At 34.0% G+C, this 7500-nt stretch overlaps 1 protein-coding gene across 1 annotated transcript in view; it reads left to right on the forward strand.

The window, feature by feature from the left end:
* Positions 1–7500, forward strand: part of ascc3 (activating signal cointegrator 1 complex subunit 3) — a 281455-nt gene that overhangs the window by 173837 nt on the left and 100118 nt on the right.

Here is a 7500-nt window from a genome sequence, read left to right on the forward strand (position 1 = left end):
TTTTCTGGCCAGTCGAGCCTCAGGTCTGAAGATAAATAGAATAATCTCTTCAGCGTTCGCTTTCCTACATGTTTTAAACCCATCAAGGAGAACTTGCGCCGCACTTCTGGTTAGGACAAAGAAATTCAGAAGCGAATGCCGGCCTCAGACGCAGCCAAACAAAGCGCTGTTATTTATGAGCAGTTATTCAGCGGCTCTGCAGGAGAGAAAAGTGAGAGAAATTGAGGTCAGTCACCTATGCTAGCAGCGGCGCTTTCTGAGAGAATGGTAAACACAGGCAGGAGACTTAGTACCTGTGAGGGCCAAACGGCTGCGGACGCTTTGAAATGAAACCTGAAGGCGATGCGGTGCTAAACTTTTGCACGCTGCCCTATTAGCTGGAGTGGGTGTGCAATTAGAGCCCCTGCGGAGGCTGACATTCAAACACCGCTTCAGTGTGTATCGTCAAAGTCCCTTTTAAGTACACCTGAAATCAAAACTAACCATATATGACTTTGTTAGCTTACATTGCATTGTTTTGTGGTGAACGATTAATCTGTGCAGGTCATTAAGAAAAAACTAAATGTTTGCTTAAAATTGAAATCTCAAAATGCACTTCCTGTTTTATTTTTAGTTAAATTCTCAGATTAGGTGTGTCTGAGGTATTGGGTGTGGCTAACACACTTAACCACGCCCCCTCCAGCTGTCAAAACAGAACAACAAACAGAAACAGTGAGGAGGAGGAGTCTGTTAGGTTGTAATAACTCCTCCCAAACCCTTTTCAACATCTTTCCGAATGAAAAACCTTCTTAACTACATCCAATCAGCTCGCAGTAGAAAAAACAAGCCACGCCCACTGTTTTCTCATTTGATATTCCGTTTCTCTAGGAACTGCGTCACAATACTGGAAAGTAAAATGATCGCAACTTCTGGTTCATGCAGACTTGAAGGCAAATAATTCCACTCGGTGGCCATATTTTGGCCCGTTTCCACTCAGTAGTATGGTACGGTGCAGTCCGGTATGCTTTTATGGCCGTTTCCACTGTCAAAAGGTACCAAAAAGCAAACCGTACCACTTTTTGGTTACCCTTTTCAAAGGGCACTTAGCACAACAAAGGGTACCAAAAGGCGGAGCTAGAAGGGCAGCTGAACGCTATTGGTTTACAAAGAAACTACACTAGCCCGTGCACAATTCAAGAGAGTGAAAACAAAGGAAACGCCATTTTTAAATACATAGCTGAGACATTGCACTGCAATAATATATACATATAATAACAAGCCATGGTCGGCTCGAGCTCAAACAAACCTTGTCGTCGTTTTGCTGAACAGCCACAATGCCAGGAAGAAGAACAAATTCCGCCATGTGTCCTCTTGTTGTTACGCAAATCTAAAGACCTCTAATTTAGTTTTTTCCACTTTCCTTCAAGAGTACGAGTTGCTGTTTTTAGAGCGTGCGTATGTTTGTTATACCATGGTGTAGTTTTATTCTCTCTAGCCTATTTTAGTTCGATGGGTGCCACATTGTTTAGTGTGTTAGTGAAGATAGCATCCATACTGCTAGCAACTACATCAAGGTCATTTGAATTTGCGGGAGCATTTAGAAATAGAGAAAGATCAAGTTATTTGTAGATTCGTCTTTAGTGGACGGGACGATAGTACTACCAGGGCAAAATATCTGTGCAGATCTGCTCATTTTAGGTAAACACAGCTTATATAGTGAGAGGTAGTGGTCTGTAATATCATTACTTTGTGGTATAATGTCTACGATCTATGACCTCAATTCCATGAGACAAACTTAGATCTGTGTTGAACCTATGACGTTTAGCTTTATCCCAAGTGATTTTAATAAATCTGTAAATGCGAGCCCTAATGTATCATTAGTGTCATGTGGATGTTGAAATCTCCTACAGTTAGTATTTTATCAGTTTTAACTGAGTCAGAAATGAAATCAGAAAACTCAAATTGAAACAGAAATTTTGTTTAGTAAGAAGTGCTTCTTATACAGTAACTTCAAGTGAGAATGACGTCGACTACAACATTCTGTCCACGCCTACCAAAAGGGTACCATTGGTACCATTCGGCAATTGAAAAACATTGGTGATCCGTACCGAACCATACCGTACCGGACTGTACCATTTAGCGGAAACGAGGCATTTGAAATGCATTCTGTTTGAACGGGGAAACATCGAATTCTCCAAAATTGCTTGCGAAGCTTACGATTAAACTCTATATTAGGAATCACCAATAAAACTAAAGAACAACTGTCTCTTTAGTTCCATTTCTAAACCTTTGAATCACAATATTTTTATAATAATATTAATGTCACGATCGGTGTAGAGAACAAAGGGGCGAGGACTCAAGTGCAGAAATTATATGGGTTTTATTAATAATAAATCAAAATAAAAGGCAAAACACACTACCCCGAGGGGGAAAACATTAACAAAACAAATAAACAAACAAACCAAACTAGACTGGGCAGGCTGGCAGGGATCAGGAGGTGAACAGACACGACAAGGTACCACGATGAGACAACATACGATGACGAACTGGCACAGGACAGCAGCCATGAGGAGAATATAAGCAGGAGTGAAAACACACAAACAGATGAACATAATTAACTAATAATGGGTTAACAAGGAGGGTGGGACTAGACAATAGACGGGAGAGCACCTGACACAACACAAGCCAGGTGCTCACAAAAAACAAGACTAGAACACGCAGCCAATGAGAGAACTCGTTAACCGCGTGTTCGTATGACAAGACACTGAAGCTACGGTCACACTGGGCTTTGTGTGTGCGAAATTCTGTCGTACGGCGCTGCGAAGAGGGGCGGGATTAAACATGATGATTAGACATTTAAAAAAGCCAGCCATCGGTCCATGTTTTAAATTTCTGTCCAGAGAGGTCCTGTTTTGATCCTCGATTGGTCTCACGCAGTCAAGTGGCGAGATTTCGCAGGTCAGAGTTCACCAAGCTTGAACTTTGCACTGCTGCAACCTGCGAAACTCGACGCATGACCCTGCGTTTCCGGTCTGACGCATTCGCGTGCGTATGAATGGAAGTCTATGGAAGGAAAAGTCAAGTGTGACCGCACCTTAAAGCACACAACAAAAGCACGCGACCAATGTAAACACAGAGCCACGTGCTTTGACAACAGACGCAAGACACGAGCACACGATAAGTGAACACCTTACCGTGCGCTCACATAAATGCAACGCGCATGTTTCATCTCAGCGCCAACCAAAACCGAAACCAACTAGACGGAGACGCTGAGAATGAAACAGCGCGATGCTGACGAAACACCACAAACACGAGTACAAGAGCGCGCGTCCTAGACCCCACGCGCCTGCATCAAGCGGGAGCGCGCACGGTAGATTTATTTGTATTCATGTGTGTATTATATCGTCTTTACATATGTGATTATGTGAGGTGTGATGCAGCATCTATGGGGCAGGACAGTAAATTTGACATTATTCTCCCTTCTGGCTGCCATTATCAGTCTCACACTATTGTTTTCTTTTTCTGAAAGTCTTGATAACACCATCCTGGAGTTTTTATTAATTATTTCAGCAAATAGGATTGTAAAATAAAGATTTGTTGTATTCTCCCATTCACTGCACTCTGAGTTTACCAACTATGATGACTTCTGCTACCGAGAAACCCACAAATATGAAAAGGGTCCACTTATCTCCATTCAAAACCATACCAGTGACATGTCATGTGTGTTCTAATGTCTTCGGTATTATAGTTATATAATAGAATATATAGTTATAGTTATATTATAGTTTAGCTGCTGTGTTTAAAGATGCACTTTGACACACTTCAGGAGACCACAGCCCGTTTTATCCGTTTGTCAGAGGAATTGCGGTGGGAAATGTTTCTGAAGGTGTCAGTTCTGGTGCAGGGTTTGTTGTTTTGATGTTTTGATTTGGATTTCAAACGGTCGTACTGCCTTTCTTATAATAATAATAATAACAATAATAAATGAATAAATAAAATAATAAATTATTGAGTCTTCAGGCTTAAGTGTAACAGAGTAAATGCTATATGTTTGAGTTGATAGAAACCAACTGACCCAGCCGGGACTCGAACCAGCAACCTTCTTGCTGTGAAGCCACCGTTTTATATTTATTCAGTTCTTAAATTAAGTAATCAGTAATATTATTGACTAATATGAAAATATTAATCTGATTTATGAACAATACAGTGTGTAAACTGATATCTTCTGTCTTCTTGTAGAGATATTATATGAGAGACCTGCTTTGTTTACCAAATAAGTGGATCTAATTGGATTTGCATTGTAAACATTAAATGAAAAATTTAAAAGGTATTATTTTTTATTTCATATATTGAGTTTTTTGTTTTGATACTCCCAAAATCATTCTGCATAAATCCAAAATTCTGCGCAAAAATAGCTAAAAATGCACTCAGCTTCTGTCTGGCCGTAGTTATAGGTTGAGCTGTCTTGTGTTGAGTGTGTCCAGGTTTCATTAGTTTCACACTGGTACTCAGTAGAGGTGTGTGTGTGTGATAGATTTGACTGATTCAGCCCTGTGCAGACAGACAGACAGACAGACGGATCAATAAACAGCTGGACTCTGCATTAGAACATCACCTCAGCTTCAGACCACATGCCGGACACACACACACACACACGGGATTAGATGCATGCATTTGTCTGTGTGTCTGAATTGAGATCTAAGCTTCTTCTTCTCACTTGTGTTTTAAAACCCGAGAGTTTATTTTTTATGCATGAAATCTATCAGGAAGGCTCGAGCTGCTGTGGTTTACCATCTGCTCACGGTGGGCGGTATGACCAAAATCTTATATCACGGTATGAATAATTTGATATGTTTCATGTGGTAACTGTATATATATATATATTACAGAAATCCCACCCAATGTGTTCTTTAACATAATAACTCCCGCATTTGGATAATCACAATAAGCCAAACTGCTATTTTGGTGTTATTTTGATGACATTTTCAGCTCTACCTGTATGAAGTTAACGCTATAAATATAACAGTAGCAGCACTGTAAAAATTACAAGTCACTTTTGTCAGCTTTTGTCAAATGTAGTGAATTTCATTTCATGTGTTGTTTTTTGTGAGAATATACATATGCAACAGTCTTGTAAAAATGTATTTAATAAAATGTTATACTTTTATTTTTATTTATTTTATTTTTATTATTATTTTATTTTAGTAAACAGGATACAGGCTTTTAAAAAAAGCACTGAGAGAAACAAGAAGAGAAATGTAAGACCAATACAAATGTATTTTAGTTTATTTTATGTACAATTTTATTTTTAATTTAATTTAAATTTATTTTATTTTATTTTAAATGTATTTTATTTTTATTACATTTTTTCAAATTGTTTTATTCAATTTTTTTTTGTTATTTTTTCTTTATTATTTTTTATTTTATTTTTATTTTATTAATTCTATTATTTAAACATTTTTCTATTTATTAGATTTTTTTATCTATGTTTTTCTATTTTATTAATTTATTATTTAATTTTTTTAATTAATTATTTATTTTTTTTATTTTTTTATTTTCATACATTTTTCTATTTTATTTTATTTTATTTTATTTATTTTATTTTATTTTATTTTATTTTATTTTATTTTATTTTATTTTATTTTATTTTATTTTATTTTATTTTATTTTATTTTATTTTATTTTATTTTACTTAATTTTAGTATACAGGATACAAGCTTTTAAAAAAAGCACTCAGAGAAACAAGAAGAGAAATGTAAGACCAATACAAATGTATTTTAGTTTATTTTATGTGCAATTTTATTTTTAATTTAATTTAAATTTATTTTAATTTATTTTAAATGTATTTTATTTTTTATTACATTTTTTCAAATTGTTTTATTCAATTTGTTTTTTTGTTAAATTTTTTCTTTATTATTTTTTATTATTTTATTTAAATTTTTATTTTATTTATTCTATTATTTAAACATTTTTCTATTTATTTGATTTTTTTATCTATGTTTTTCTATTTTATTAATTTATTATTTAATTTTTTAATTAATTATTTAATTTATTTAACTTTTTTATTTTCATACATTTTTCTATTTTATTTTTTTATTTTATTTTATTTTATTTTATTTTATTTTATTTTATTTTATTTTATTTATTTTATTTTATTTTATTTTATTTTATTTTATTTTGAGCCCAAGAACCATTTGGGCTCTATAAGTTAATTTTGCTAGTGCATATTGTTAGTCTTAAAGTAAATAAATACTTCAGTAATTAATAAAGTGAATAAATAATAATGATAACTGTAAATAAAACGTTTTAATCAATTAAATTATGTAAGATCAGCAACTTTCACACTATAAATATAACAGTAGCAACACTTTAAGTTTTAAAAATCCCTGATGTTTCCCTGAAAAACATCACTGCAGCACAATCAGAACATTGCTGCGGATGCTAATGTGCTGCAGTTATCTTTATAGTCGGTGTGAACAGGCTTTTAAGAAGAACTTTCTGCAAGTGTGTGTTATAGATGAGTTGTGGGAAATGTGCGCACAAAAAGCTGCATGCACGTCCCTCTGGAGACTGCAGTCACACTATAACTCCATATTTAAATCTCCCTGCAGAAGGTGGAGTGATGCATTTAGTAACCTTTCTGTGAGTCCCGCAGGCTCAGCCGGGACAGAAACAGGCTTTAATCTGCACCCCATTTATGATATTAAATATATCAGAACATAACGCTCTCCTCAAAGCACTGCATGGCAGAAGGAGGTTTTGCTTTATAACATATGTTTAACATTATATTTTGTGTAGTCCTCGAGTTCTTTTCAAGTAATATTACCAGAAAAGTAGCTAACAACGTTGCACTGTTTTGTTTATTTAAATAGAGTTGAAGTCAGAATTATTAGCCCCCTGTTTATTTTTTCCCCCAATTTCTGTTTAACGCAGAGAAGATTTGTTCAACACATTTCTAATCATAATAGTTTTAATAACTCATCTCTAATAGCTGATTTATTTTCTCTTTGTCATGATGACAGTAAATAATATTAGACTAGATATTCTTCAAGACACTTCTATACAGCTTAAAGTGACATTTAAAGGCTTAACTAGGTTAATTAGGATAACTACGCAGGTGAGGGTAATTAGGCAACTTATTGTATAATGATGGTTTGTTCTGTAGACAGTCGGAAAAAATATATAGCTTAAAGGGGCTAATAATATTGACCTTAAATGGTTTTGAAAAAATTAAAAACTGCTTTATTCTAGGCGAAACAAAACCAATAAGACTTTCTCCAAAAGAAAAAATATTAGAGGAAATACTGTGAAAATTTCCTTGCTCTGTTAAACATCATCTGAGAAATATTAAATAAAAAAAATAAAATTAAATAAAAAAAAAATATATATATATACATATATATATATAGAGTTTTGTTTTTAATTGATTTTTATTTATTCATTTTTAATCTATTTAAAAAAAATATTTTATTTTTAATTTATTATTTAATTTATTCATTTATTATTATTGTTATTATTATT

Source organism: Danio aesculapii, chromosome 16 (genome assembly GCF_903798145.1).
Source record: "Danio aesculapii chromosome 16, fDanAes4.1, whole genome shotgun sequence".
Taxonomy (NCBI): Eukaryota; Metazoa; Chordata; class Actinopteri; order Cypriniformes; family Danionidae; genus Danio; species Danio aesculapii.